At 41.0% G+C, this 22603-nt stretch overlaps 1 pseudogene across 1 annotated transcript; it reads left to right on the plus strand.

Moving 5' to 3' along the window:
• The first annotated feature begins 17286 nt into the window (after nt 1-17286).
• Nucleotides 17287-19374, plus strand: LOC307056877 (caspase-6-like; annotated as a pseudogene). The gene is made up of 2 exons: nt 17287-17370; nt 18587-19374. The product of its transcript is annotated as a caspase-6-like (transcript).
• Nucleotides 19375-22603: the final 3229 nt, after the last annotated feature.

Below are 22603 nucleotides of genomic sequence, written 5' to 3' on the forward strand. Positions count from 1 at the left end.
CACTCAAAAGAGTATTCCATTCGCATTCGTTTTTAAATCATGTGGATCACATTATTTATCTTACCTGTTTTATAGAAGGTGAACCATTTAGTGATTAGAAACATTTTTAAAGCATTTAACAACATCAAAAAGCCCACAATATAGTCCTATAATCTACTATCTAATTTCCTTTTTGTAAATTTTCCACAAGTTCCTTGTTAAATTCAAATTATTTGCACTAGTTTACATGCTCACCCAACATCGGGCTTTCAGTAATTTCTGCCCTCTTCTCCTCCAATTACACAAAACAAAAAAGTTTCCTTCTTTCTTTCCTCCCGTCTTGGAGGAAAAAAGTTTGACAACTTTTAAGAAATTTAAATCTTTTTTTTTCAGAATCCCATTAACTATTTAGTTCCATCACACTGAGATTAGCACAAACATATACACTAAGTCTAAATTGCTCAGAAATGTGAAAATTAATACAATGTACAAACACACTGCAAAACATAATATAAAACCACGATCATAAACATATGTACCCATCAAACCAGAAGCTGTCAATCTATATCTGGTTGGCTGTTCCTACATTTTCCTATTAACACTTGCTTATTACTTATTCCACTTAGCTCAGCACAGCCCCACAAGGAAGCAACAAACAGCAAGCGCCAAAGGTTTAAGAGCAATTCATAAGGAAGGAGAAAAGTTGGAAGATTTCTGAATTTAAAAATCAAAATCACAAAAAGTTTACACAGTACCTTCATCTGCTTCCAAATTAAGAAAAACTCAGCATCATATAACTTTAGTAACAAAACAGAGCCCTTGGAATAAGGTGAGGAGCAAGAGCTCTACTTCAGACCAGCCCTCCTTTCCTTCATTCTGTATGGACCTTCACTTACTCTGCCACCTGAGGCCAATGCTGTGAAAATGAGACGCAGCAGCGGCCAGAGATTCTGCTTTCTAACAAGCTCCCAGGAGCTTGTTACTGCTGCTAGTTTGAGGACCAAAAAACTGAGTATCAAATATAGACTTCAGCATCTAAGAACTTTGTAATTACTGGATTTATAGTAAAAGTTTCCAAAATACAGTATCAATGATTGGCTCACTTTCTTTTATTAAATAGAAGTTCCTCAAAGAGAGAAAAGCCACCTTGTTTGTCCTTAATATGAACACAGGTGGAGCGCATTCTATTGTATTTAACAAAATAGATCAGAAACTGGTAAGGTGGGTTGCCTTGAGGAAGGAACCAGCCAACTTGGAGGAGGGAGAGGAGGAAGGGTTTTCACTGAATATTCTTTTGCAGCTTTTAATGTTGAATCATGTGAGTCAATTACTTATTGAGAAAATAAACTTTATTTTAAAATGTTAAAGCATTTCATAGGATATTCTGGAAGCTGACTAAATGTTAAATTAATCCATTTCCCAGGAAAGTAAGTGGTCGGGCTGGGGAGACCAGTTGCTTTACTTAGCATTTTTCTTCATAGACGGAACATGCCTTAGTTTAACCACCTCCTAGGATCACGCCAATATTATATTTTCATTATGATAACATTTTCAACCCCATTACTCTTCTCCAGCACCAGAAGGACCCAACAGCATGCCTTGAGTCACAGGAAATTCGAAAAAGCGTCTACGTGCACCTCTAGTGAGTCAGGTTCTCACTGCAGAGAACTTTCCAGTACCTCAGCCTCTTGTCTGTATTTTTCAAAACTGGGCCCCTTGGCACTGAAATTGTTCCTATTAACAGCATTCATGTTGGTGTTTTAGATCTACACAGAAGTAACAGCAACTGAAAACAGAAACCAAATGACGGAATGGGTGAGCATGTGCGTGTATGTGTGTGTGCATGGGTGTGTCCTCACACAAGTGACCCTATGGCTGGGCAAATATTAGCTCAACCGTCTGATCTGAACTTAACCCATGTGGACCCAGCCCCACCTGTACCCTCACGGGGTCTCCAAGGCAGACACATTCTTCTTTACATAACTTGGTCATGACTCACCTATAAGACTCTGTGAAAGTGCTTGTCGCGTTTGCAACTTGTGAATTAATATTCATCCTTAAAGCCTTAAATGCTTGTTTTGGTTCTGCTTTTTACCATGTCGCCTTAGAGCAGACCTTACAGTGTTGCCGAGGCTTCTTCAAATCCCCACGTCCGCCCTCCTCCTCCATTCGCACTGCCTGGTCTGGGTCCCCATCCCCACCCCAGGTCTCCATCCTCTCTGCTACAGCCTATGCTTATAACTGAGTGGATCAGCTGCAAGGGCTAAAGGGAAAGGATCAGAGACAGGCAAACCCAGGCTGGAGGGAATCCACGCGTCACAGCCCTGCCCCAAGGACTCTGGCAACCGTCCAGCACATGTGTCTAAAGAAGCAACGGCCACCGAGCTAATTCCAGTTTCCCTGTCTGTTATCCAAGGAGACACGCAGTGGTGGGGAGATAACCAAAAACATCGGGGTGGGGGAAAAGAAGGCCCCAGCAGCACAGAGCATCTTCCTAACTCTCCACTCAGCACAGAGCCCCAGATAACTACAGATACGGCCCAAAACCAGCACTGACCCCCGGCAACACGGCAGTGGGTTTGGCGGGGTAGGACCAGGTGGAGCCAAAGACCCAGCCAAGAGGCTGCAGTTCAGGCCAGGGTGCTGTTCCAGAAGGAACATCGGTGCCAAGCAGGAAATCAAAGGAAAAACTCAGAATTGCAGGCCAAGAAAACACGGTGAGGATTGAGGTGAGGGGCCGTTCAGCTCACGCGGGGGCTCTCGCCCAGGGCTTGAGCTATATCCCCGGTTTCCTACCTGCCAGGCGATGGATGTGACGCTGCCGAAGTGCCTCTGCCCGCGAGAAGCTACGGGATGGAGGAAGCAGGTACAGCTGCCCAACTGCAATTCCCCTCACTCAGAAACTCTCAAGAGCTCCTCCTACATCATCACCACCATCCTCCTCATCAAAACAAGCAGCAACTGGGCAGGCATTGCCTCTAAAGACATCACCTGCTACCATTCTCCGGCCTCTCTGGCCTCTTTGATGATCCGAGAACAGACTAGGTAAGTTGCCACGTCAGGGCCTTTGCACTTGCTGTTCCCTCTGCCTAGAAGCCTCTTCCCATAGGTACCTTCATAGCTCTTTCTCTCTCCTCCTTCAATATTCACCCAAATGTCTTAATCAGCCTTCCGTGACCACCCTTTTAAATCATAAATCCCCTCCTCCCTCCACCACCTCAGCATCCTTTCCTTTTCCTGCATTTCTTCTTCTTCACAGCACTTATCACACTGACATTCCATATGTTTTCCTTCTGTATTTGTTTATTGTCCCTTCACCAAAAGCACATGTGCTGCGAGTCAAGGAAGGGTAAAACAACTTTCCAGAGTGACAGAAGGTATCAGTATTACAAGGAAAAACAACAAATGCCCACCATGGCCTTTTCCTTCTTCCCATGACACAGCCGTCTGCTTCCCAATATTTTTTTAGAGCAAAATTTGTAACTATTTTTTATCTGTATCTTTTTTTAATTGAAGTATAGTTCATTTACAACATTGTGTTAGTTTCAGGTGTACAGCAAAGTGGTTTATTTATACACACACACACATATACATTCTTTTTCAGATTCTTTTCCATTATAGGTTATACAAGATACTGAGTATAGTTCCCTGTGCTATACAGTAGGTCCTGTTGCTTCCCAGTCTTTAAGACCTGGATTGAGAGACCTCTTCCTTAGGGTTTTCCTTCACGTCTCTTCTGCTCCCCTCTCACCTTTCTCCAAACTCCCACAGCATTGTCCGTTCCAGGCGAACTCCACACTAACCAACAGCGCCTGCCTAACTGGGAGGACAGAGCATGTCAGCTCATGCTTCGGAAAGTACTAGGACCGTGTGGTGCTGTTTATTAGCCAATAAGTCAGAGCCATTATGACTGTTATTTAGTATAAGTATCTTGTATCACATATACTGATTAAAGCTTCATTTCCACAGCTAGATTATAAGCAAATTGAGGGCAAACATCTTACCCTGTATTTTTGAATTTTCTCCGGGAGTACTTATGATGTTTAATAATTATTTGTCAACTGATTGAAACAAAGGATCTCCACGTTTAAAGATTCATTTGAGACCCCTTAGAACCTCTGTTTAGACAGTGAGTCCAATCCTTTACCTCTTCCAGGACTGACCTTGTGTGTAAATACAGCAAATCCCTGGAAATGGCATTTATTATAGCAACTTTGCTAGAGTTTGAACAGCAGAGCCAAAATACTATAAAAAAGATCAAATATTGACTCAAAAGAATTTTCCCCCAGGCAACTGTTATAGTCTTATCTTGAATAGAATGTTTGCACAGTTAATTAAGTGTTGCTATGGGCTCAGCAAAATCCCAGGCAGACCCTGCCAAGCCAAGTTTTACATTCCCACCATCTTATCACTTTTTGTAAGTCCCTCTCCTCATACCCCTCACCTAGCACCACTGCTAATGTTGGGTGTGGGATTAAATGATAAGTCAGTCATACACTTTTTATCCACGGACAAAAGATAAAGGAATCCCAGTGCCAAAGATTCCATTTACCTATCCCACAGCAAATATGCTCCATCTTTACCCTCCCAGAAATCAATCAGGCTGCATCTGTTCCTACCTGTTGACTTCTTGGAAATGTATGAAATAGTAGAACCATGTAGAGAGAGAGGCATTTACATTGTCATGGTACGTGTCTCTATACACCAAATACTGATGAGTGTTTACTTCCTATGGTTACGGACTGTGAAGCCTGCCAGAACAGGGAGCCTCCAGATGCACCTCGAAATCACAGACTGTTCTTTGCAGGGAGTGGGCTAGCTTACACTGGGTTGTCTAAAACGTGGGCGAGAACAATTATGACAGGTAGAAGCCAACAAGAGTTATTCACAACCTCTCGGTTCTAATTCAAGAGAACAACCAGCCCTCTACAAAAAGAAAAAAAAATTATACAGCAAGCCAAGATATTTGCCTGGGGAAAAATCCTAAGCTTCTATTAATAAAAATGGAACAGTTTGTGGCTTTCAGTGTAAGCTTCTATAGGATTGGGACCAGGAGTCACAATAGAGAACACAGCTCAGCACCACGGGTGACTGGACACGCAATGATACTGTAGAAAGATGTCAAGCTGGTTAAAAAGAATAACATGCAGAATTACAGGAGACTGAAGCGTTGAAATTTACCACAGGGACATTTTTGTAAATGGTGCAATACGTCAAACTCTTTGGCAAATTTAAATGCCAAGCTGGCTAATGCAATATCCAGACCACAAGCCCTTCCTGCCCAATCAGCTTCTCGGTAAGATGCTCTCAGCCAAGATCTGCAACAGCAGTGTCTGGGTGTGGTACCTTCGGATCTGCTACCTTCCAATTCCATTCAGTCCTGATCAGCCCAGTTTCATGCATCACATACTCAGTTTTCCAATAAGCAAATACTCGTAACAAATTCTGCACAACTCACTGGAGTGACTCCACCGTTCTGAAGAACACACAGCATCACCAAGGCAACAAGCATGGACTACAGGGCACACCTGAAGCCTGTGTAACACACACACCAAAAAAAACCAAGAGCTATTATTATTAATAACTAAGTAGCCACAATCCTTCCCCATCAGGTTCTGCTGAGGCCACACCCACTGCCCCACCCACAAATTGGACAAATTCCCGTCACTGACTCTCCCTAGTTGGAAGTTATCAAAAGAAAACTACAAGAAGTCAGTGGGGCTAAAGTGATCCATAGAGTGAAGAACTACAGGGGAGGAAGTGCCTAGAACTTCAGAAAGGTGTGGATCAGAGGAGTGAAAATGAGTTTTGAGGAGAGCTGAACCAGAAGTGTGAGGCAGGAGAGAAGGGAGAGAACTTTCAGAGATGTTACTTACAATTTTTGGAAATATACATTGAATCTCTTCTTACTGTTCTCTGGCAGAGGCAAGTAAAGTTTGAAGTTTGGATACTTGTTACTTCAGTTTCTGAACTGTGTTCCTCTGGATGGTAAATTGCAACTACTCTTGGAACAACTAGACTTGAGCAAAGAGTCTAGTCCACAGACATAAAAAAATGCGGTGAATTCTTCACTTAACGCAATGAATTCTGCATTACTGAGGGCAATGACTTATTCCAAAACAAAGCCTGGCAAATGCGTCACAGGGAAAATAACAACCAGATGTCTCCTACCTGCCTCAAACACTAAAGCCAGTTGTTCTAGAGATGTTCAAAATCACATGCTAGATTTCTCTCAAACTACCTAAAAAACCCAGAGATTTGGGCAAAGATTCATTCTCTTGTATTCTTCCAGTCTCAGCCAAGAGCCCAGGTAACAAAAACCTGCTTCCTTGCAATGGAGTTCTCCAATCATCTGGAAGTTTCTAAGCAGTACACCTAAGAAAAAAGGACTTTCTCTAGGGATCAGCGATCTAACCGGTCCCTCTTTTCCCCTCCAGAAGACAACCTATCAGGCAAGTGGAGAGAAGTGTTGTCATGCATCCTTCAACAGTGAAGTCTTTTCTACCCTCTGGGAAGTTTCTGGTCAAAGAAGATTCATACATAATATAGAATATGCCCTACTTGTGGGGAGTCAATTAAATTTCTCAACTGCACATAAAAGATAATAAATCCTCCATTCTGACCACAAAATATTTGAGACATTGATGATTACACCAGAATCTTTTAAAATCATATCAAATTTAAATAAGAAACAGGCCCTTTAAGTAGTATAAGAACTAAAAACAAATGTTTTTATCTGAGAGGACCCTCAAAAACCAAGGGAAAGATGCAAAGACTATGAAGTACCACTTTATAATACTAGGTAAAATCCCAGAACCTAAATATACAGGATGGTTTCCATTTTCTGTTTTATGCCTTTTCCTAGTTTCTTGATTTTCTACAAGAATCATATAGTATTTCTACAATCAGGAAAAAACGTAAAGTTTTTCAAAATTACGCACAGAAAAGACAGAAATAAAATGTGCCTTTAAAATGTTATGAATAAGTATACTTGAGGGGTAAGTTGTTCTTTACTTTTCACTTTTCTGTATTTTCTGAAGCTTTTAGAATGAGAATGTAGCAATTTACAATGAAAAACAACCTTTTAAAAAGCTGTTTAAGGGCTTCCCTGGTGGCACAGTGGTTGACAGTCCGCCTGCAGATGCAAGGGACACAGGTTTGTGCCCCGGTCCGGGAAGGTCCCACATGCTGCGGGGTGGCTGGGCCCGTGAGCCATGGCCGCTAAGCCTGCGCATCCAGAGCCTGTGCTCCGCAACAGGAGAGGCCACAACAGTGAGAGGCCCGCATACCGCAAAAAAAAAAAAAAAGTATTTATTAAGGGTCATAAATGTATAAACACAAAATATAATCAGGAAGAAAGCTTTCGCCACTGATCAAGCCACCTTTCAGAGTCAAACAATTTACACCTTACATACCAGTACTTCTCAAACTTGAGGAGGTGGAAGAACCACCTGGAGGGTGTGTGAGAGCACAGTGATGGGACCTGAGCAGTTCTAATGAGCTCTCAGGGGATACTGTTGCTGCCAATCAATGCACCTCGCTTTGAGTAGCCAGGATGGATGCAAGGGGAAGTGAGTAGAGCCTCGTGAAGGCTGCCAAGCTCCTTTGAGAGCGGACAGAAGAGAAGCTGAACTCCAAAGCCCACCTTCTTTTGAAAGTTCTAAAGCAGAGGCAGATTCCTCTCTCTCCAATCAGCCCTTGGTGACTAAATACTTGGTCATGTCCTTAAAAGGGGGCCAATGAAATTAAGATAATCATGATGCCAGAATCTAATGAGCTTGTTAGAGCATCAGATGGAGCCAGCCTTTGATTCCAACTTGGCAAACTGCCTCTGTACTCTCTAGAATTCTCCAAATCAAATCTCTTGATGCTAGCTTTCAAACACCACCTTGTTTCCTACAATGATTTTGTCAGATGCCTAAGAATAGGAGGCAGTCCACCAATTCCATATGTATCACTCATAAAGAGACCAAAAAAAGTAAACAAACAAACAAAAAAGGCAAGCATGCACTCCATGAGCTGACCAAGTGCTTATCAGGTGACTCTGGACCCTGGAGTTGCTGGGAAGGAGGGTGAACTTGTAAACAGTCAAATAGTTCCTGCCCTTTCACTCCCCCCAGCCACCTCGGGGGTCCATCAGGAGCTAAGTATAGAACCACACTAGAACTCCAAAAACCTCAGGAAGAGATTGCAATGCCAAGAAAATACTGAGGCCCACAGCCAATATCCTCCACCTTGCTAGCCCATCAAGGCACTAGAGGGTGACTGTAGTGTTTCCTTTCATCCTAAGGAATAAGGTACCTGGCTGAGAGGACTCCAAGTTCTACGCAATGAGAACCTCAGAAAGAAACTAACTTAATGAACGATTCACAAGAGCACAGAGAATTCCCACCAGCCTGTAGGTCCCCAAACACCACATTTGCCATTTATCCCCCATGCTGCCATTTCCCGCCTGCAGTGAACTAATTACACACAGTGGGAATTCTGGAGCTGCCAGTTCTAATGTTTATCTGCTGTTAACTTGTTGTGTGACCTCAAAGACATTTCTCTAGTGCCTTTATTTCCTCTGCTATAAAAGCAAGATAAGGGAATGACATGCTTGAAAAAGTGCCCTAACATAACATTACAGTCATCACTACCCTAGAAATGCTCACAGGGATGGTAATTAACGTGTTCCTTTTACTAAGACATTTAAAGATAACTGATGACATGTTGTGAAAAGCATGGGATCTCAAATTATATTTCCTCTTTCACTAAAACGGGTTTCAGTGGCAAACGCTACCTATAAAATTGATAAAAACAATATTGAATGTGCTTCTTTGTAAATTACAATGTGATGTATTTTTCCATAACCATAATTTTAACAGCAGACCATGGTTTCATAAGTAGAAGAGACAGTAGAAAAATCACCTTAAATTAGATTTCTGTAACCTTCACATACAGCACTGAAAACTTAGTGAAATAAAATTGAGCTGTACTTCTTCACCAGTGAAATACTTTGCAACCCCTGGAAGCCGTGATTTAGAAGACTAGTTAGTAACACAGTCTGGGCATGTGAGAAAAGCTGGTTACAAAACATTCTGTGTACAAAACGATCAGTATCGTCTGATTTTTTGTAAATCTATTTGGGCATAGAAAAATATTTAATAAATGGGAGCGATTATCTTTTACATTTATCTATTAGGGCCCCAGTTCTTTTCTTATACATTTGAATGAGCTATATATTAAGGTTATAACACATATCATTTATGTGTCACAAATTTAATGCAAATTTTCTCAGTATGTCTCTTCATTAGTATAGAAGTTTTCAATTTTAATATATTCAAATCTACTCGTTTTTTCTTCACTGGTTGCTTCTTTTGCTTTGAAGCCATGAAAATTGTCATTCCTATGCAGACCTAATAAATATTATATTTTCTGCTAGTGTTTCTATTATTTGATTTGCAACATTCAACTCTCTGGAATTTATATTTGGGGCATGGTATGTTTGGTGTGGGTCCAAATTGATATCTTATTATGTCCAAACCATTTATTAAATAATCTATTAAATAATCCTTCCTCATTGCTTTATTTTAAAAATTTAGCACATTTGATTTATATATAGTTAGGAAATTATTCCAATTTACTTTTTTTAATATAAAGTACAAGAACCTCAAAGTAAAAATCCAAATATACATATTAGTTTTATTAGAAATCTCAGCTAGAGATTATCAGCAAATCAAATCATCACACCATTTCATCTTCAGTGGGGCAGCAATCAACTAAGTGATAATTCCTGTTCAAATCAGTTCTTCCTATTCAGTAGAAGGCTTTGAAAATGTAATTATAGGGTATATAAGTGTATGGTAGCTGAGTCACCAACTGTTTGAATTCTCTGCTTATTTTACGGGGAAGGACTACTTCTTAGATGGCAATATTATTCTAACTTTGACACACCTGGAAATAACACTCTTTGCCCTGAAAAAAAAAATGAAAGAAGTCAAAGAATTCATTGTTTAATTTGGTCAAGATTTAGAACCATGATTTTCACTCAATTGAGTTTTTCCTCCAGATCTATTAGAAGCCTATCATAGACAGTATGTACTATGTAAATTTGCCCTTGTTTTTTAGGTTTCTAATGTCTGCATCTTGCCATTCCCATAAAGATATAAGCTCCTGGAAAGCAAAGGCTGCATCTATTAGAGAATGAAGGAAGGAGGGACTCATGTACAATCCTTGCAGTGACTCTTTCTGAGCCTTGCCCACAGTGGTCACTCAGGAAAGGCTGCCAATGGACGAACTATTTTAGCATCTCAGCCATAAGTGATGCTTAAAGAAAAAAAAAAAAAGAACACATATCACTGAATGCTTTTATCCGAATTCATCCCCCCTACTAAGTAATATGGACAGATTTATGCCATCAATTCACACCCTGAAGCAAAAGACATTATGATCTTTCTTTTTTTTTTTTTACATCTTCAACTTTCTATGTATGTATGTATGTATGTATGGCTGCATTGGGTCTTCATTGCTGCACACAGGCTTTCTCTAGTTGTGTCAAGCAGGGGCCACTCTTTGTTGCAGTGCGCAGGCTTCTCACTGCAGTGGCTTCTCTTATAGCAGAGCACGGGCTATAGGTGCTCGGGCTTCTGTAGTTGCAGTGCGTGGGCTCAGTAGTTGTGGCGCACGGGCTTAGTTGCTCCGCAGCATGTGGGATCTTCCCGGAGCAGGGATCAGACCTGTGTCCTGTGCATTGGCAGGCGGATTCTTAACCACTGCGCCACCAGGGAAGTCCTATGATCTTTCTTTTCGTTTGCATAGCTATGACTCATCATTTTCCAGCCCTATGTGTTTTTTTTTTTTTGACTCAGAATAGAATTGCACCATTAGGATTTCAGCACGTCTATTCTTGGAGTGACTATTTTGAATTGCATCTTTTAGAAGTAAGGAAATAAATTTTTTAAACTTCTTAGGTATCTACATGGCTTGGTTTGAGAATCTGAGCTTTTCTGGTTCCTTTTCCTGCTGCTTTTCCAGGTCGGGAGGGAATGGCTGAGAGAGGTTCCTCTGGACGAAGGCACTGGATGGCAGTGCTCAGCCTGATATTCTCTGCTTTTAATCCCCTCACCAACAAACGGACCAGAGAGAGCACCAACATCATCGCCATCAATGGTACAATTTACTCAGCATCTTATGTATGCCAGTCACACTGCTAAACGTTTCACTTGTTAATCTGATGCTGTTTTTGTTACCAAAAAAAATTCTAGAATGTATTTCCTCCCGATCTCTGAAAAAAACTGCTCAATTTAATATCATGCTTAATTACTGAGCGTAATTTTAGAGATCTTGCTGAATTTTTTAATCTAATACATGACTAGCATGTTAAGAAATGTGCCATTTCATTTCACAGAATAGTCTCGTACATAAAATAGAAAAGCCTAACCTATAAGAATGCCCTCCCGTTCCCTGCTTCTCTCTTTTCTGCTGGAGAAGAATGGATACATTTCTCACGCAGCATAAGGAGGCCAGGGAAGAGGAGAGAGATTACCGAACGTGCTGGCAAAGCGAAGCCGGAGTGTTCGGCTCCTCCCGGCACTGTCCCCATCCTACTCCCAAGCCCTGAGGAGGCTGGGAGGACGAGAGGCAGAGTTACCTCCTAATAAATCCCACCCAAGCTGCCTCTCCCTCACCTCTCTGCCAGCACTTGCCTAGGGTGGCCACTCGGGAGCCTGGCACGTCTCCCAGGAGGTTCCCAGGGAGTAGAAAGCAAATGCCAGGGAGCCCAGAAAAAATGCAATTCCTCAACTGTACTGGGAGAAAGGCATCTAAAAATACATGTAAGCAGAGACATTCTATTCTTGGATTTAAACCGTAGGTCTTCTCATGGAGTTCACATCTGCCGACACGTTCACTGTCACTGCAGCCTGTTGAGTCTGCGAGAGGCTGTCGAGCATTCCTGCAGCAACACCTCGGCTACTCTCCCATCTTTCCAGTGAGCATCATTAGAGTCTGTTCTCATCCCCACTTCGAAGATTCAAACCCACACCAGTACATTTTCCCCTAAAATGTGCAGTCTCCCCCAAAGCCTCTGAGAAGCAGGAGAAAGCACGCATTTGCAAAGCCTAAAGGTCAGCGCTGGTACAAACCAGGAAGGGCACTAACTGAAGCCAGACCCTCGGTTCACGCTTGGCCAGGTGAGTGTTGGCTCCACCCCTCAAGGAAACTCCCCTCTAGAAGCTGCAGTTGGAGGAAATGCCATCGCAGCCCATGGTACCACACTGGTGGCCCCAACCTGTCCCCCTACCTGTGTGCATGGCCTTTACCAAGAGACTCTGCAGCTCCTCCCACTAAAGGGGATCAGAATCATCCCTTGGTCCCTTGACCCTGGGCTTGCTGGCCTGTGACTTGCTTTGGCCGCAGGGAACCCAGGCCCCCCCGACGAAGCCTTGCAGGTTTCCTCTTACCCCTTCCAGCTCTGCCACGGCCTTGGCAGGAGCTGCCCCGGGACGGCTGCTGCCCTCAGCCTGGACCCACATGGAGCGGACGGGAACCCAACCCGCGGGACCAGCCAGGGCCACTGTCTCCTCCTCACAGGGCCACAGCCTGAAGTCCTTCCTCCTAATAGAGATTCTGAACAATAATCACTTTGGAACTGCAAAAGGCTTGGGGAAGAGGCATTCTCAAACTTTAGGCGATTAGCTCATACTTTCTGGAGGACAACATGGAAATATATATCTAAAGCCTTAACAATATTACAGCCCTTTAAGCAACTGTGTCACTTCTTGAAACTCTATTCTAAGGAAATAAATGAGGATGTGCTCGGAGGTTTAGCTACAAGAATGTACATGACAGAGTTGTTTACAGGGGCAGAAGGCTGAATTCAAGCTAAAAGTACAAGATACGGCCTCATGGTGGGATATTATACTAGCCATTAAAAAATAATGCTGTGCAGGAACATTTAATGACATCGAAAATGTTTATAAAGGTTAAGGTTTTTTTTTAAAGTTTTAATACAGTGTGACAAGTACCAAGAAAAAATATATACACACATATGCTTAGAAGAAGTGAAAATGATTAAAACATAAACAGTGTCACCTACTATGCAGCAGGAAAATATCTGATGCAGGAGGTAATCTATTATTTTCCACCTTTTCTATAATGAACATGTATCACTGTGGTAATAAGAAAAAAATAAAAGTTACTGTTTTTTAAAAAATGACATCATATTGATTTAAGATAGGAAATCTCTGTCCTTAGAACTAGAAACAAAATTATCATGATAGTTGAGGATTTTTACAGTTGGCTCCAGGCTTCCTGGCTGAAAAGGCACAAAGAAATACAAAGACTTATACAGGTTTCCACTGTTTGATGTATCAGTTCTTCCCAGAAGATAAACTACCATCCTGGCACTAGATTCTAAGAGAAATATATGATGTACTTTTCTCGATAACACTAATACCTACCCTGTAGAGCAAGACATCGGGGGATTACTCACAGCCCTCATCTTTGTTCTAACTACTCTTGTAGCTGCTTAAGAGCTGTGGTCCCCATATCTCACTGAGGGACAAATACCACACACACAGTGCCTGGTATTTTTTTCATAATGTACTTCCATCCCTATTTTCCTACCATAGCAAAACAGCCCCCAGATGAATGGGATGGTTTCAGTAAGACACCCATGATACAATATCTGATTTTTATGCAATATTTTGATGGCGTCACTGTTTCACAAGAATACTCAGAAGACTCTCTCACAGATGCAGTGGATCTTGAGGAGTGGTAGATGTGACATACTTTGAGAATGTACGTTTCTTAATAATATATCTTTTAAGAGCCCTCTAAGAAGAGAAAGTAGAAAAAATTAAGTCAATGTCTATGAATGGTTGCTCTAAAAGTTGATGGAAGCCACAAAGAGGCAGAGGTTAACTAACAGCCCTGAGGTGGCCCCTGGCAAGCTGAACCCTCACCATGACAAGAAGTCACTTCCAAACTAAATCTGTCAGAGTCCCTGAAGACTCAGACACTGGGGACAGGGGTGAGGAAAACTGAGCCTATTACCTTCAGTTAATGTCTATCCTTCCTACAGAAACAATTTAAATTAGATTTCCCTCTGTATCTTACCTACAGTTTCTCTCAGATCCAAGCCACTCCTAGAGAGAGCAAAGACTTTGTAGAACTTGGGAGACTATTAAAATAGCATTCTTCTCCTTCCAAATCCTCTCCACCCTTAAATATCTTCCATTCCATATGTCTGATGCTTATCTTCAAGGCCAAAATCAAGTCTTTCCTGACAAGCTGTGTGACCTTTGTTTCATCTGTGACCTCTAAAAACACATTCGCCCTACACAACTCACTGACACTCATCCTGCATGCATGTGTCCCCAACCAGGCTGTAGGCTGTGAAATATTGGGCATCTCACCCAGCACTGGCCACAGTGTCTTGTGCATGAGTATCAAGGTGACAAGTTCATCTAAATTCCCAGGTTGTCCACTGCCCCCTTGGTAAGTTATAGGTAAGGTTGGTAGCACAACTGTTAGCAAAGCAACGGTGATAAAAGTCCAAAGTTTCTTGACTGGGAACACATTTTCTAAGGTTAGTTTAACAAATTAAATTTTTTGTGCTGCTCACAATGGAGAAAAAGAAGGAAATATTCTTCTTGACATCTGAGGAGTTCACAGTCTCTTGGAAACTGAAGATGCATATGTAGCTAATTAGAATAACATGTTATTAATATGAAAAATGTGAGAGGACACATAAAAACTGCAAAGAAAAGCCATCAACTATGTTCCTCAAGAGATGGCTTCAGTTTACATCCCACTGAATTTGGGCCACAGGACTAGAAATGATGTCTAGCAAAAGACAAGAGACCTTCCTCTACTCTGAACTGATCTGCCACTTGCAGAGCCCTGGCCTCTGAACTAGGCCGTTCATTCGCAGAAGACTCCACACACTGAAGCCCACCTACTGCATGACCTTGGCCAGGGCAGTGAGGAAGCTGAACCATAGCCAAAGGAAGCAGCATTACGCTAGGCACAAGAAAACTCCGAGGAGCCAGGAGAGCTGTCGTGACAGCTTTGAAAGCTTGTCAAGTGGAAGATGGGCTGGATAAGAATTTTTCATACTGCAAAAAGCCACCCATAGGTGGGTCATGAAATCAATTTAGAGGCAGGAGACTTAAAGTAAGTGCTGTTTCATAAAATGCTTGTCATGCAAATAAGTGTGTGTGTGTGTGTATGTGCACAGGCATGTGCACTGGGGCATGCAAATGGATTTTTTTCAAAACAGTTTGCAAGGTTGTGAATTAGACAAATTATTTGGTAGCTTATAAAAGGACAAACTTCAATTCAATATAAGGAAAATACCTCAAACGAGTGAAACTGTCTCACAATGGGGTTTATTATTGTGAATGGCAGACAGCTTCCAGCCCCTGAAAGACCCCAAGCAGCATCAAAGCCATAGATTGTCAAGGAGGATATTCACGTTAGTGGAAAGTTAAATAGGAAGAACTCCAAGTTTCCTCCCCATTCTATGAGACGTCGGTCTAGATCACAGGCACTTAACTGCCACTGAAAGAACAATTAGGAGGGAAACAACTCCACAAAGTTACAGGGGTGAATGTATACAGCCTGAAATTTCATTTGGTCGTTTGTACCGGAACAGAACCTCTGTGAAAGGAAAAGTTATAAGTGATACTTAGACTAAGGGTTCTCAACCTAGGGATACATCAGAATCATCTGGGGAGCTTGTAAAAGATACCCATGCCTGGATCCCAACATATATCAATTAAAACACTGAGGCCCAACACTTGTATTTTATTTCTGTTTCCCAGGTAAGAATTGCAAACCACTGATTTATATGTGTAAAATGTAAAAATGACATTTTATAAAGCATAGAGGGAAGGAAAATAGCTCCAGGATTTTACATGAAGATAATAGAAAGAGCTGGAAAACATCAAATCATGGTTTTTGAATTCTGCTCAGGGTGTAGAGAGCTGAAAAGAGCATCACTCCCATGCTTACAAATAAAAAGTCAGATCAACTACAAGTTCAATCTTTCTTGAATCCATTAGACAGCTGAGGTCTCAGTGGAACAAACTAGCCCAGAATCTGAGGAGAACCAGGCATCTGTAGGAAGAGACAAGACATGAGCACTTGTTTACCTGAGGTAGATGCACCTGGACACTGGCTAACAAGCATCAAGTAACAAATAACAATGGAACACTGATGGGAGAGTTGAAAGAGCATGGACACCGACCACTCTGAGGCACAGTGCAGAAGGAAGACCGAAGGCTGACACTGAAACAATGAGAAAAGCCCTGCAGCAAACCAGTCCCAATTCTAAACTCAAGGTGTCACTAGAGGAATCTGAAGTCTGTGGTGCCCTGAGGATAGGCTCACCAACAACACACCTCAAATCCAGTCAACTCCTGACCAGAATGATCAATTCCCCACACTAAAGGGCTAGCAAAAATAGAAAGGCATTCCATTTCCAGGAATAAAATCTATATATCTCAGCCTCTAATGGCCTACACAAGATGTCCATGTCTTGACAAAACATTACAGAGCATACAAAAAGAAAAACAACACTGCCAAAAGACACAGCCATTAACAGAACCAGACTCAGATGTGACACATATGGGGAAGCTATCAGACACAGAATTTAAAATAACCATAATTAATGGTAAAAGTCCCTAATAGAAAGGGTGGGCAACATGAAAGATCAAATAATATTTTTATACAGATAGAAACTATAAGAAAGAATCAAATGAAAATGCTGGAAAGGCTAAACACAATAACAGAAATGAAGAATGCTCTCAACAGGCATTCTTCAGTAGATGTGACACATCCAAGGAAAGAATCAGTGAATTGAAAATAGGTCAACAGAAATCCCCAACTAAAATAAGGAGAAACAAAAAGAGGAATGAAGCAAAACCAAAGTGTCCAATAGTCGTGGAATAATACCAAAAGTCTTAACCCAGGTGTAGCTGAAATTTCAGAAGGAGAAAAGAAAGAGAATAGGGCAAAAGAAATATTTGAAGAAATAACTGCTGAGAATTTTCTAAAATTAATGACAGATACCAAAGCACAGAACCAAAAACTCAAAAATGCTACAGAGGATAAAAACTAAGCATGTGCAGGCATATGCACATGTGTGCATGTGCGTGCAGGCATATGCACATGTGTGCATGTGCGCGCACGTGTGCACACACACACACACAGGCATATCAGAGGCTGCAAATCAAAGACAAAAAGAAAATCTTGGGGGGCTGTGGCCCGGCTGCAGGAAGAGGAGGCCGCCTAGGCATCAGTGCTGTGCACTCAGCTGCAATGAGCTTGGCACCAGGGCTCCGTGGGGCTCGCGGTGCAGGTGAGCAAAACATGACAGAAACAGATGCCTTCCCTATGAGAAGGGTAAAAACGCAACCGAAATGCAAAAAAAGATTTGTGCAGTGTATGGAGAAGGTGCTGTGACTGATCAAATGTGTCAAAAGTGGTTTGCAAAACTTCACGCTGGAGACTGCTCACTGAACGATGCTACATGGTCAGGTAGACCAGCTGAAGTTGAGAGCGATCAAATCAAGACATTAATTGAGGACAATCAACATTATACCACGCAGGAGATAGCTGACATACTCAAAATATCCAAATCAAGCGCTGAATATCATCTACACCAACTTGGTTATGTTAATCACTTTGACGTTTGGGTTCCACATAAGTGAAAAAAAACCTTCTTGACCATATTTCCACATGTGATTCTTTACGTAATGAAAACATTCCATTTTTAAAACAAATTGTAAGGGGAGGTGAAAAGTGGATACTGTACAATAATGTGGAACAGAAGAGATTGTGGGGCAAGCAAAAGGAACCACCACTAACCACACCAAAGGGCCGGTCTTCATCCAAAGAAGGTGATGTTGTGTATATGGTGGGATTGGAAAAGAGTCCTCTATTATGAGCTCCTTCTGGAAAATGAAACGATTCATTCCAACAAGTACTGCTCCCAATTAGACCCACTGAAAGCAGCACTCAACGAAAAGTGTCCGGAATTGGTCAACAGAAAATGCATAATCTTGCATCAGGAAAATGCAAGACTGCATGTTTTTTGATGACCAGGCAAAAACTGTTACACCTTGGCTGGGAAGTTCTGATTCGTCCGCCATACTCACCAGACATTGCACCTTCGGATTTCCATTTATTTTGGTCTTTACAAAATTCTCTTAATGGAAAAAATTTCAATTTCCTGGAAGACTGTAAAAGGCACCTGGAACAGTTCTTTGCTCAAAAAGATAAAAAGTTTTGGGAAGATGGAATTGAAGTAGCCTGAAAAATGGCAGAAGGTAATGGAACAAAACGGTGAATACTTGTTCAATAAAGTTCTTGGTGAAAATGGAAAATGTGTCTTTTTACTTAAATACCAAAGGAACTTTTTGGCCAACCCAATATTTCAGGACTTTCCTTGCCAGTATGGCTGGGAGGATTTCCTGGGGCACACCAGTGGTCTGTCTGCCTGGCAGAGGAGAAGGATGCAGCAGACCTCTATCTACTCTATATGTTGACCTTGGGCTTGGAGGAGCTCATTATTTAATATGGCTTAAGTCATTGTTTTTTAAACTTTTCATAAAAAGAGAAGTGTTTGATACGGCAGAAACGTACAAAAGGGACCATAAGAGGAGAGGAATTGCTTTAATCTTCAATCATGAGAGGATCTTCTGGCACTTAACCCTGCCATACAGGCAGGGCACCAGCGCAGAGAGAGACAATCTTAAGACCAGGTTTTCAGATCTAGGATTTGAAGTGAAATGCTTTGATGATCTTAAAGCAGAAGAACTACTGCTCAAAATTCATGAGGTGTCAACCTCTAGCCATGCAGATGCCAATTACTTTTTCCTGAGTCATGGTGAAGGCAACCACATCTATGCATATGATGCCAAAATTAAAATTTAGACACTGACTGGCTTGTTCAAAGGAGACAAGTGTCAGAGCCTGGTTGGAAGACCCAAGATATTTAACTTTCAGGCATGTCGGGGAAACCTGTACGATGTGCCAGTCATCCCTTTGGATGTAGTGGATCATCAGACAGACAAGCTGGACGTCAAACTAACCCAGGTGGATGCAGCCTCAGTTTATACACTTCCTGCTGGAGCAGACTTCGTCATGTGTTACTCTGTGACAGAAGGTTATTATTTTCATCAGGAAACTGTGACTGGCTCATGATACATTCAAGATTTGTGCGAGATGCTGGGAAAATTCAGCTCCTCCTTAGAGTTCACAGAACTCCTCACGCTGGTGAACAGGCAAGTTTCTCAGTGCCGAGTGGATATCTGCAGAGACCCAAGTGCAATTGGAAATAAGCAGGTGCCCTGCTTTGCCTCAATGCTAACTAAAAAGCTGCATTTCTTTCCAATATCTAAATGATAGGTGCCATTTTGTTTTATGTATCTGTATTTTTATATAAAGAAGTATCACTAAATACTTAAATTGAAGCAATTTAAATGGTACAGCAATTTTAAATGTTTAAATGAGAGAACTTAAAAAAAAAGTTCATATTGGACATGGTGAAGGGGTTTTATATATGTAGAAATGAAATCCTCAGGAAATTCCTATAAATAAAAATCCACAAGCATTTGTAATACTTGACTTTTGTAGTAAATTGCAAGGTTACTCAAAATATCTGACTGCTTTAACTTGTATTTTGTGACATTTTATAAAACTTTATAATGTTTTTAAAAGTTTTTGAAAGCTAAAAAAAAAAGAAAGAAAGAAAGTCTCAAACCCAGTGGGAAAAAATGAAATATTAAATACAAAGGAACGAAGATAAAAATTTCAGAAGACACCTTGTCAGAAGGCATGCAAGTAAGACAATGAAGCAACATCTTTGAAGTACTGCAAGAAATAAACTGTCAACACAGAATTCTATACTTGCTGAAAATATCCTTCAGAAATGAAGGAGAAATAACTGCAAGAGGCAAACAAAAACTGAAAGAATTCATTACCAAAAGACCTACACTACAAGAAATACTAAATGAGGTTTTATAGTCTGAAGGAAAATGATGCCAGACTGAAATTTGGATCTACACAAAGAAATGAAAAGTGTTAGAAATGGAACAAATGAATGTCAAATATAATTCTTCTTTTTCTGATATTTAATTGCTATAAAAGGTAACTGACTGTTTAAAGAAAATCAGCAAACTATGGCCTGCAAACCAAATGCAGCCCGCAGTCTGTTTTTGTATGACCTGTGAGCTAAGGATGGTTTTTATATTTTTAAAGTGTTGTTTCAGAAAAAAAAAGAATATGCAGCAGAGACCATATGTGGCCTCAGAGCAAAATATTTACTTTCTGGGCCTTTACAAGAAAAAGGTTTGCTGACCCTTGGTCTAAAACAAAAACAGTAACAATATTTTGTTTACAGCATATGTAGAAAAAAATGATAATAACAATAACACAAAGGATGGAAGAGAAGGGTTGGAAATATACTGCTGAAAGTTCCTTAGACTACACATGAAACAGTGTAACATTACTTGAAAGTAGACTCTGATTAATTAAAGATATATAGATATAAATAAACACTCTAGGGGAATCACTAAAAATGTTAAAGAAGCATAAATAAGAAGTGGAGATAAAAGGGAATCAAGAAATGCAGGTAATAGGGAAAAATGGAACAGAGAGAAAATAACTAGCAAGATGGTAGGTTTTTAATTAAGCCATATTAACACCACAGTAAATGTGAATGGTCTAATACACCAGTTAAAAGACAGATATTGTTAGATTGATTTAAAAAGTAAGACCTGGGCTTCCCTGGTGGTGCAGTGGTTGAGAGTCCGCCTGCCGATGCAGGGGACACGGGTTCGTGCCCCGGTCCGGGAAGATCCCACATGCCACAGAGCGGCTGGGCCTGTGAGCCATGGCCGCTGAGCCTGTGCGTCCAGAGCCTGTACTCCATAACGGGAGAGGCCACAACAGTGAGAGGCCCGTGTACCGCAAAAAAAAAAAAAAAGTAAGACCCAACTATCTGAGGTCTACTAGGAATGTGCCTTAAATATACAGACACAGACAGGTTAAAATGAAAAGAATAGGAAAAGATATGGCTGCAAACACTAAGCAAAAGAAAGCTGGAGTAGCTATATTATTAACACCCAAAGTAGACCACAGAACAAGGAACATTAACCAGGTTAAAGAGGAATATTATATAATGAGAACAGGATCAATTTTCCAAGAGGACATAACAATCCTAAATGTGTATGCACTGTGGAATTAAAGAAACCTCTGCTAAAATTGGAGTTGGGATGGCCTGTAGGGGGAACTCTCAGGGCCCACCATGCACCATCTATTACTCCAAACAGGAAGGTATTGCTGCTGCTTCTCTCTGCTGGAAGGCAGTCCAGCCAATCAGACACTGTAGCAGTCCAATCAATGAGAAGCCTCCATACACTGGACTCCCAGTTTCCTGCAACAGGTCTCTTTGGTTATTACAGCTCCTTCCAAGTTTCGCTTTTCCTTATTTTTATAGTTTTATAGCAAGTTCCCCTTCCTTGTTTTTGGATTTGCCTATGGTATACCATAGTTCACATATCCTGAATTGCAATTCCTTTGGCTATTCCAGAATAAACTTGCTTTCACTGGTAAAATAACTAGCTATTATACTATTAAAGTTGCACTTAAGAACAAATGGTCAAAATACATGAATCAAAAAGTGACAGAACTGAAACAAGAAATTTTAAAATCGACAATTGTAGTTGGAGATTCTGTTCTAACATGCCTCTCTGTTATTGATAAAACAAGTAGGTAGATAATCAATAAGGACACAGGAGACCTGAACAAACCTATCAGGCAACTTCACCTAATATTTCCAGAACATTCTACCCAACAGTAGCAGAATACACATTCTTTTCAAGTGCACACTGAACATTCATCAAGATAAACCATATTCTGGGCCATAAAACAAATGTGGACAAATTTAAAAGAATAAAAATCATGCAAATTATATTATGGGATGGTGCTTCCCTGGTGGCACAGTGGTTAAGAATCCGCCTGCCAATGCAAGGGACATGGGTTCAAGCGCTGGCCTGGGAAGATCCCACATGCCACGGAGCAACTAAGCCAGTGCACCACAACTACTAAGCCTGACCTCCTGAGCCTGCAAGCCACAACTACTGAGCCCACGTGCCACAACTACTGAAGCCTGTGCACCTAGAGCCAGTGCTCCGCAACAAGAGAAGCCACGACAATGAGAAGCTTGCGCACCGCAACGAAGAGTAGCCCCGCTCATCACAACTAGAGAAAGCCCGTGTACAGACATGAAGACCCAACACAGCCAAAAATAAATAAATTAATTTAAAAATTATATTATGGGAAAAAAAGAGACTTAAACTAGAAATTGATAACAAGAAAACTTCTGGAAAATTCCCAAGTATTTGAAAAGTAAATGACATATTTTGAAATAACACATGGGTCAAGAGGAAGTCTCAAGGGAAATTTTAAATATTTTAATTTTAAATAAATAAAAAGGAATATGCACATATCAAAATTGTTGAATGCAGGCTAAAGCGGTGGTTAAAGGGAAATGTATAACACTAAATGCTTATATTAAAACAGAAAAAAATCTCAGATCAGTAATATAAGCTTATCCCTTAAGAAAATAGGA

Source organism: Hyperoodon ampullatus (genome assembly GCF_949752795.1).
Source record: "Hyperoodon ampullatus genome assembly, chromosome: 8".
In the NCBI taxonomy this organism is placed as follows: Eukaryota; Metazoa; Chordata; class Mammalia; order Artiodactyla; family Ziphiidae; genus Hyperoodon; species Hyperoodon ampullatus.